The sequence below is a fragment of the Carassius gibelio genome, chromosome A15, assembly GCF_023724105.1.
Source record: "Carassius gibelio isolate Cgi1373 ecotype wild population from Czech Republic chromosome A15, carGib1.2-hapl.c, whole genome shotgun sequence".
Classification (NCBI taxonomy): domain Eukaryota; kingdom Metazoa; phylum Chordata; class Actinopteri; order Cypriniformes; family Cyprinidae; genus Carassius; species Carassius gibelio.
The window spans coordinates 16,914,929-16,925,792 of record NC_068385.1 but is presented as its reverse complement, the minus strand read 5'-3'; positions in this window follow the sequence as shown (position 1 = coordinate 16,925,792).

Sequence of the window (10,864 nt, the reverse complement as noted above, 5' to 3'; positions counted from 1 at the left end):
AGTCTCGGAAGACAAGAACATATCAACACATAGGGTAAGGACTCCATACAGACAACAGAGAAGGACAGCTCTATATAGGGAGACTAATGACAAAGGATTGTCAGCACCTGTGTGATTTAATTGGAGTGCAATTACTGTGAAGACATGACCAGACTAGAGGAATTAAAGTGCCTAAGGAGAAGTGAGCTCACTAGGGAACACTCAGGAAAACAGAGACTGACAGCGTGACAGGTATACTGTCCATGTCCAGAAAGGTAAGAAAAACATCATCAAAGTAGGCCCTCTGACATCAGAGGGTCAGTTAGAATTTGTTGAAGCATCGAAAATACATTTTGTTCAAGACATAGCAAAAACTACGACTTTATTCAGCATTGTCTTCTCTTCCGTGTCTGGTGTGAGAGAGTTCAAATCAAAGCAGTTTGTGAAAACCTATGATATCGGTTTTCGGATCACCAGTAGTTCTTTCAGACAGTTCGAATAAACCGGTTGAAGAAAACGGTTCACCAGTTCTTTTGTGCTCGACATGATGTCATTGAGGATGATTGCAAAGCCTTCGGTTTACCCGAGCTCATAACACTGGCTCAGAATCAGTTCAGAATCAATCACCAAAAGAATCAGTTCAGTTCAGACGCTCTGTGTGTCGGTTTGCTTCACGCTGAATCACACATGTGCAGTATCATCAGCTCCTCGGTTCACGAATCGGACGCGTCTGACAGAAATGGTTCTTCACTCATGAACCAGTCATTATGTGACTCGGATCGGTGTTCATCTTCAGTTCTCTCTTCACATCAGTTCAGTCAGTGTACTGTTTGAGTGCATGCATTACTCCGGGATATTGGTTTGTTTGAACTCAGAGGGAGTGTCAGCCACATTAAACAAGTTAACAGCTTAAGTCATTTGTGGATTAATGCGTATTAGAGATGCGAACCATTTAAAACAATTCAGTTTGATTTGGTGTACTGGTTCAAAAAGATCCGCTTACATTGAATGATTAGTTCATGAACCGGATATCACAAACTGCTTTGTTTTGAACTCTCTCACAACAGACACGGAAGACAATGCTGAATAAAGTCATAGTTTTTGCTATTTTTGGACCAAAATGTATTTTCGATGCTTCAAAAAATTCTAACTGACCCTCTGATGTCACATGGACTACTTTGATGATGTTTTTCTTCCCTTTCTGGACATGGACAGTAGACCGTACACACAGCTTCAATGGAGGGACTGAGAGCTCTCGGACTAAATCTAAAATATCTTAAACTGTGTTCTGAAGATGAACGGAGGTCTTACGGGTTTGGAACAACATGAGGGTGAGTCATTAATAACATAATTATGATTTTTGGGTGAATTATCCCTTTAAGCGTTTTGTTGTATGGGAGGACAAAGTTTGTGCATTGTGTTCATAGCCATCTGCTTACCTTGTAGTACTTTAAATAATAACTATATGTCATATTTGTTTTTTTAATTGAACTTAATGTACCTTAATACATTATGCCATATTAAGTGTTTGTTTTTTCTGCAGGAGTAAAACACTTAATGAAAGACTTTGTGCATTGCGTTCATATTCTGCTGTTCTGTGGCCACGGTCCGGGCATGTCTTTTTCTTGCAGGACCATGTACATTATAGTAGTAGGCCTACTAATTTAGTTTTAATTGTTTAATCACCACCACAGCGTCTTGTCTCCATTGGCAACATGCATGATTTGTGTCGATTGCAAGTGTAAGTGACATTGTAATTTAGTTTCTTTTTTCTTGTCTTCACCACCTGGCTACTGTTGTAAAATGTTGAGAAATTCAAACAAAAAGTAATAAAAAAATTCAACAAAATAAAAAATATAGACTGCAAGTTTTCACTAGCGGAAGTGCAAGTGTCTGGGAGTGCAAGTCTGAGAGTGCAAGTGCAAGTCTGCAGCCAGACCCTTCTCGAATGGTGACCAAAAGCAGTTCATGTTCCAAATGGTTGCTGCTAGAAAACAAACTGAGAAGACAGGGCTCATTACCCCAAAGAGTGTTTGTTTCATTAGTTAGATTGCCACTTGTTTTATTTAAGAGTAATTTAATGTGTATTGTGTGAAGTTAAGTTATAGTTTTATTAAAAAGTGCCATATGAAATATTTCATTATTAGATGTATCTTATATTTGAATTTGTCAACATTCTTCTCACCGCTGATAATGGGCTTTGGACTAAATTATGTCAGTGTTCCATTTTAATTCATTTTTGACACCTCATACATTGAGTGACAGAACACTCCTGTTTGTCATGCTATATTTACATATTTATTGCTGGATTCAGCACAACCCCACCTTTCCATCAAGCCATCATATGTGTTTCTATGATAATCCCCGGCAAAGCAAGCACAAAGTAAATGAAAACATTTTGCATAGATATTAATTTTGTGTATTTCCGCTTATTTTAGGTACGTGTTTACATGTCTATATTTATTCCATATATAAATATATTTACATCCTGTCTTTTCTAGTAGCTGAATCAACTTCCTGACTACAAACATGTCAAGTTTCAAAGCTCTCAGAGCTTGTGTGATTGATCTGCATTAGTTCATATGCCTTAACTCCCATACGGACAGGCTATATTTTAGTCCTTTATTGGTTTTGGGGTGTATAACAATATCTGTTAATTTAACAATCTTAGCAGTAAAATATTTTTAGCCAAGAATCCATTTCATATATGGGAGACTTTAGAGATGAGGAAAAACATTGTTGGTTTTAGTTCTACCTCCGGTAGGGGTATCTCAAAAATTCAGGGGCATTGTCACTAGCCTATCTACCACTGAGCCATCCAGGCCTATGTGAATCCGTCCCCATAACTAGAAGAGGGCTATTCCTTGCTCTTATATTTTACCATACGTTCAACCAGGGTTAGGATAAGAGGTACAAAGCTTTCAAGGCTAATCCCTGCCTTCCATCATATGAGGGTTAAGATTAGGGTGTGGGTGGGTTCAGGGCTAACTCCAGTCTGATATTCTATGAGGGTTAGGTTTAGAGTGCATGTTGGTTCAGGGCTATTTCCTGCTCTTCGTTCTATGAGGGTTAGGACTGAGGTATAATCTGTTAAAAAGCTATTTACTGTCCCACGTTCCTTGAGGCTTTTCCCCATGTCCTGAATTTTTCCCTTTGCAACAACGGAATTTCCCTGCCCACCTCCTCTATACAATCATTCAACATTTCCAGGTTGTCCACTTGCCTTCTCAACAAACCTGTTATAATTAATCTTCGGGATGTGAACCCGCGTCTCTGGGAATGTTGCTGTTGCCGCCTCCAATAGCCGCTGAATGGCCCTTCTCATGGAGATCAGACTGCTATCATCCCTATTATTTGGGCCAAATGCCAGGACCATCTGCTTCACCTGAGCCGACACCGGGGTCTTGTGCTGGATTATATTACATGCCTGGGCGAAATTTCCCCACGGGGTAACAATGGACCTCCACCTCTGCGTTATCTATTGGCACAAAGCGCCCCACGATGGAGTCCCCCATGATCACAATGGATCTGCTGGGGGCCTAACTCCAATTGGCATGTTTGCTACCCTGGTGGTCATGTTTTTTATGTAGACTCTTAACCCCAGCCCGGGGGCCTGGCCCCTGAACAAGCCAATTTAGAATCTTTATATACTTTTTGACCGCCTCAAGGTCAATATCAATTGTAAAGAGAATGGCACTTGGAGGAATTTTTGATCTGCCAGTTTTGGAAATGAAATCATATGTGTCCTTTAGATAACTAGGGTGTCTGATCAAAAGAGGGTTAAGAAAGTGCTCCAATACAATACTCCGCAATATAGTAAGTTTCACTGTTACAGTCGAAGACGATATGTCTTCCTGGAGGTATCTGAAAGGCGATACTCCAGCTCTAGGGTTCCTTATGTATTTTAGGTAACAAATAAAAACAGGGCATAGGTTGGCCGTCACCTATGAAATATTCCTTCTGAGCCCCATTAATGATTTTCTTCGAGCACATTTCTTCTAAAATTTCTGACTTCGCCGATGGTCTCTGTATATATTGGTTCTTCAAGAGCCCGATAGTGGTTCCTTACAGCTAGTTGTCTCTTAGCTTTATAAATAACTGATCTCTGTGTAGAATCACTGTAAAGTTATCCACCAGTTTTATGACTATATCTTTTATTTTTTTTGTAAATCTAAAATAGCTTTCATCTCTCCCTTTGATAAGTTTCTGTTTTCTTTAATACCCCAATTGATGTATTTGTATGCATATAAATCAGCTCTAATAATGTTTGATATTTCTTTGGGGAGGCTGGCCGACACAGGCGACCAATCTGAGGTATGAGTAAAAGGGAGTTTCATTTTTGAGATATTCTTTCCTTCAGAAAAAGTTTCTAATTTCATTCTTTGATGATACGCTTGGAGGTCTTTTAACTATTATGTTCTTTGTGTCTTAAAACCGTGCGGAGTAGGAATATAAGAGTCCTATCATCAGTGCTGAGGTTTGTGCTTCACTGAGGGCCAGCGACCGCAAAAGGCTTATAATGAGTTTGTTGGGAACCTAGCCAAGTTCGAATCACTGATAATGATTAACTTTTTGCTGATTTTAAGGTTCCAGTCTGTTAGTTTATGCTTCGTATTGATATGTCAGTTGGGTAAACCCCATGGAATCAAGGGTAGCATGGGGACTTTAGTCATCACACTGAGTAATTATGGTGTTGTGGGTGGTGGTGCCTTGTGCATGCTGATAAATATGGGCGCAAGTCTAGGCAATTCAGGTGATGAGTGTTCAGATGCTGTGTCCCGATGTTCTGACTCCCCGTTCTGTTGTGCTGCTTCCTTTTAAAAATTCAGTTAAAAGTGCAGATGTCTCAAGTTATTGGTCTGAGTGGTCAGAGAAGAGAAGGTTGCTGGAGTGAGTCAACCCCGTCTTTTGAAAGGGGCAAGGATATCGGTGGTCCTCATCAACCGGAGCCAAAACGGCCACCATGGTTTCCTCCACACTGTCAGAAATAGGGGTACAGTAGGAGTCCATTTCTGACCCCCAAGGTACAATCTACACTAACATACCCCATAGGGCTTATTATTGGACCTCAAGGTACATGTATGTACCTTTTTGAGTGTCAAAAAGGTACATATATGATCCCAAACATTAAAACGTACATATATGTACCATTTCTTTGAAAGGTTAAGGTACAATTTGTAGAGCCATCCCTGATTGGCAGCTTGAATCTCAATTTAAAAGAATGTCCGGTTTCTTGTGTTTCTTTATTTTGGCAGAGATTAAGTCATAGCACGGTTACGCATGGTTCTTACCAGATTTGGGTAGTCCAGGGGCCAAAGAGTAAAAGTCCTGCCATATTTTTGCTCCATCCATGAACTCAGTAAAGGATTTCATCAGAGGAGGAACCAAGTCATTCCTTCCAAGTGACAAACAAGTCTTGAGTTAAATCCCAAGTCCTCAAAGAGTTAAAGTTAATGAGATAATTAAGTGACTAATTAAATGAAGATGCATTAGTGATGAACACCTGCTGTTTACAATTAACATCACTGAAGAAAAGAGAAACACAAGAGCTACAACTGGCTTTAAGCACAACCTTGGATGAAATCAATTGAAAAAAAAAAAAAACTTTGCCACCATAATTGTGGTGAATAATTGCTTCAGTTGAGCTCTTGAGCCTTTAAGCTGTTTAAAAAAAAATTTCTTCTAAACAATTGCATTATTGTTTTGCAGCAAACATTTGTGCAATGCTGATACAACTCTTGATCTAGCAGGTAACTTATGCTTTTGATGACTATGAATTACATTTCTTGATTATACATTTAAAGAGAAGTGTTTGTGGCTTAGTTGTTAGAGAGAACTGCTGTGTAGTCACTGCTCTGTCTGTGCACTTTGGATGGGTTCACCATACTTAACTTCACAAAAAAGAGAGAGATCTCATTATGCAAATGCCACCATATAATGCTTCAATATTAAGGAACACAAAACAAACGTTTTGGAATTAGGCATTTAGCCATGAACCTTTATCATGTGATCCTCAACAATGGTGAAATTTATTATTCATAGTGCAGTGCATTATGGGAGTAATTCATGTTTTGCAACATGAAACATTTTGTTGATTGTCAACATTGTAGAGATTCATATGCTGGTTCTTGATATATGTGTGTGTCTAAAAAGCACTGGAGTGCAAACTTCTGTATGTGTTACAAATTTTAAAAAAAATCATACCCTGTAAATATTAGAGCTTAGATATTAAATGCTTTTTTTTTTTTGTACAGGCTGGGACTCTACCTCTCGTGTGTTCTATACCTCCTGAGGCAGAAGGGGTTCAATAGCCTGTATGGGCTGGAGCATTTCTTGAAGGCCTGCTGCGGGTACATTCCGGCCTGTTATAGTATAGTACATCACAATAGTATACAGTTATACCCACACACTCTACATATGAAAAAATATATAGATTCCATTAATTGTTCAATGAATAAAACATTTTCTTAACAATTGTCTTTCTTCATAAAGATAATTCAGCTTTATTGTTGAAGTACTTCAGTTTCTAATTCCATCAAATGTAAATAGTCCATCTTGCGCTTTTCCTTGTCCACTAGAGGGCAGCAGAGGTGTTAGTGTGCCGCTCCTCCGGCACTGCCGTCTCCAGCATCTGCTCCAGGACAGAGCCTGCATAAAGTCTCATGAAGTTACTGATAACTTAGTGCTGACTTTTTTGCCACCTAACGCATACTTCCAGTGTGGATTGAAATGTGACAATGGGTTTCATATTAGCCTGTCAGACATTACGGTCCCGTGGTGAACTACCTGTCGTCTTCCGCTGGGGGCGTGTCTCCAGAAGCGCTTGTCAGAGGAGCGGGAGCCCGGCTGTCACTCAAAGTGGACTTGTTGATTCCGCCGCATCATCTGCCCTATTCGGAGTGACGCCGTCGATCGGTTGAGAATCAAGGTAAAAAGAGAGCAAAAACTTTTCGATATCTGCATTGAATGAAATGGCTATTCCACATCAGATGCATTAGTTTTTGAAACTCTGCGACAGTTGATCGGTGTAATTGGACTAATAACAACTTTAATAATTGTTAACAATATTTCCAACCATATTCATTTCACAATGGTCTAGCCCAAATATGTACTATTATTATTATTACAGCATATTAATAACTAGTGTACACTGCAATGCTTTCATGTGTGGTAAGCTTTAAGTAATTTATTATGCTAAGTGCACCTTCTTCCCCTAAATGTGGTCAATGATCTACACACATGTACGGTTTCCACGAGATATTTACAATGATAACTATCTGTTCTGTGTGTGCCCATCAGGAAAATGAAAAGATGAGCAGCTCAGAAGGAGATAACCTGGACCGGTCTTTTGAGGAAGTGTTAGTCGAGTCAATTCTCTCGAGAGATTTGCTATTGAGCATCTCTCTGATTTGATGGAAACACACAGAGACCTCCAGGAAACCGTAAACGACAGGCTGATCAATATGGCTGCGGTTAAGGCTGACCCTGATTTTTTTTTTTTTTTTTTTTTTTTTTTTTTTTTAAGTCATACATAGCAGACCAAAACGATAAGATAGAGGAGCTGAGAAAGCAGCTGGAAGGAAAGGTCAGCAATCCTGATATTTCTGTCAGAACCAAGAAAACCTGGAGACGAACGCAGTGCCGGTCCTCAAGGAAGGGGGTTCCAGGGGCGTCTGGGAGGAGGACTGGACTCCTGAACCGAACCAGAGACGGTCTGAAGAGCTGGACGAGATCCTGGCCAGGGAGATCAGATGCACGGAGCGAGGCTGACTGAAAAGCACTTGCCCTTCTTCAGCTATATGATGGATGTGTTGAAAATTAAAGGTGAGAGCGCTGTAAGACTCTTAACTGTTTGACAGGTTCTCTCCATAGAAGTCATGTCACCTGAAACTAAAAACCACCTCCTGATATTTCTGTCAGTTCGGAGAAACCTGGAGACGAACGCAGTGACTGTCCTCAACGAAGGGGTTTCCAGGGGCTTCTGGGATGAGGACTGGACTCCTGCAGGAAAAAAAAGCTCATCAAGAGAACCAGTGAAAAAAAAACACAAATAAACAAATGTAGAATTCTGATCTTGTCTTGTTTTTTTTGTGATATATTTGACAATATTTTGCAGATAATCTAAAGTTCTAACACACAGACACACTATATATTTACTCTTGAAATCTAGGGTTGTTTATTTAATCTTCATATCTACGGTTATTTAATATGTAAATGGAAAAATTGTGAACAACCAACAGAACAGCAAAACCACAATAAATACACTATATCTATATATTATAGTTAAAAAAACAAACAAAAAACAAAGTTGAGGTACTTGTTATTTACTTTAAACCAAGAAGTGGCATTACTCAAAGATACACATACAAGCTATAAATAAAATAATATAAAGCATTTATAAAGTGGTTTAAGTAAAACTGATGGTAAAAAATAAAATCAACTGACAAACTGAAATAAAAATACATTAAAAATACAAATCATTAACTAAATGAACTAAAAAAAGGATATTGACCGTAAATACATAATTAGGCCTCTTTTCCCTTAGACACTGCTTAGAAGAACCTTTCCCATTTTTGTACATCGTTTCCATTCCTGCTGAACGCTACCTGTTCCCGCTGGGCAAGTTGGTGTTGTTGTGGTTCCGCTTCTCGACCGGTGCAATTCAGAGGTGGGCCACACACCAGGTATGCCTCCACCTGTTAGCCCTGAACACATTCGCTGGCTTGTCTCTGGTGAGGACCGACTCCAATCTCTTCACCTGTGATGACAGAGTAAAGAACACAAAAAGAAGGGGTTACTTATCAGAGTACGACTGGAGGACAGTAAATTAAGCCAATTAGATTTGATGTACAACCGATAGTAAAGACTTACCTGACTATCAGTGTCTCAAGTTGTCCACCAAAGGGCAGAAAATATGGTCTTTAATGTGAAGCTCCCCTGATCCGCTTCACAGTTTTCTACTTTTACAGTTTTCACCTAAAGTTCAACAAAGATGCAGATTTTTAAATAGGCCTGACGGCACCATGTCTGTCTGACTGTCTTTATGGATGGATAGAGGGCAGTTGAAAATGAAAATATGTTGGGGGGGGGGGGGGTCAACAGCAGGGGCGTGTGAAATGATCTGTCCCTTTGATGATAAATTAAAATTTAAAAGTGGATTGTTTTGTGCATATTTTTCCATCGCTAGCAGATGGGTCTGACCCAACAAAAATGCAGTTTGGTGCTGTTTGACAGTGCGCTTGCGCATCATGTGAGAACAGAATGCTAATTGAAATGTTTACCTGGCAGAGCTTTAAAGCAGTGGCGTGTCCACAAGGGTGGCAAAAAATGAGCTTTGCCACCCCAGTTGCCACCCCAAAACAGCGTATGGGATCAAAGTGCATTGAGAGCTGAACAGCCTGATTTTGACTGAAACAGGTTTTTTTTTTAAAGTCAGAGAACTCTGGTTTCCGCTCGCTCTCAGAGTACTCCATTACTGCTCAATCAATAGCACTTTTAATGCCATAATTAAAGCCGTTCTAAACAAGTTCTGCTTACAAGGAGTGCACGCACACGCATAGACACACAACGGATCACTCACACACGCTGCCTTTTTGTCAATAAAATACTTGGAAACAGAAAGAAAATCTCTTTGTGTTTTGAAGTAATCAAAATCCACAGCTTCAGTGTAAGTAGAGGGACGCTGCACAGACAGGCAGGACTAACTTACTCGTAATCGCTTTCTCACAAATGCATTCAAATAAATTTAATTTTAGGTGGTCTCGAGTCCCTGCGACTTTGACTTCCAACACTAAAGTGCCCTCGCAGTCCGGTCTGCCCCCTGTCCTTGATTTCTGCAGAGGGTAGGATGTCAATATTTTTGGTTGTGGACGATAAAAATGTCTCTGCTTTCGAAGAAATGTTGCATTGTGCTGCTGCACACATTCTATCAGCTGCAGTTCTGGTCCAGTGGAATTAATATACTGCGACATACATTAACATCACAGTTAACTCATTCACAATTTATTATATATATTTTTTTGCTTCTGTTTAAATCCTTACTGGTTATTTAAACGTTTAATTTGTGTGCTTTTCTGACGTGCAGTTTTTCTGAGCACAAAGCGCAGCACGAAAACAAATAAAGATAAAGAGTTGTCGTTTACATATATTTTTTATATTATTTTTCCACAATAAACTCATCCGAGCGCACAGTGCATTAAGTGTGTTATGTTACTGAGAAATAATCAGTATGTTCTTCAGCTGTGCACAGGAACCCTTGCATCGTGGTCCACTGCTTGATTTGTCAAAATAGATCAAAATTGACCATTTAAGAAATTTCTGCTTGGGGGATGCAGAGGAAGGCCTTATCCAGGAGGAAGTCCTGAGGGCCAAGAAGTCACAAGAGAAGTGGGCAAGAGAAGGGAGGGTTATGAATTTCTCACAGGTCAGGAAATTGGTCAGGGAGGATGCGTCTTGTGACTCCCTGGCCGAGTACTTCCACTCAAAGGGATGTAGAGTCAGTTGGGCATTGTAATTTGTGATGGGTGTAATAGACTGTACAGGGGTGAGATAGTCATACCATTCCTCCAGTGGTGAAAGCAAGGAGTCCAAAATCCTTGCTCTCACAGAGGAGGAAATGGCTGAGGTGTCCAACCACCTCAGACAACATAAGGGGGGTCCCTGCAAAGAGCAAGATGGACTTCCGGAGTTTCTGTCTCACCACAATGATGAGTTCATCACCTTGGTCCTGCCAGCATTAAAGAGTTCAAGGTGAGCTCAAAGCTGACACATTTTAGACTCATTCAAAAGACAAATATAATAACATAATATAATAGGATATAACATAATATAATTTTATATTCTATTATATATACGGTCTTCTGAATTTGAAGAATACATGTCAGAA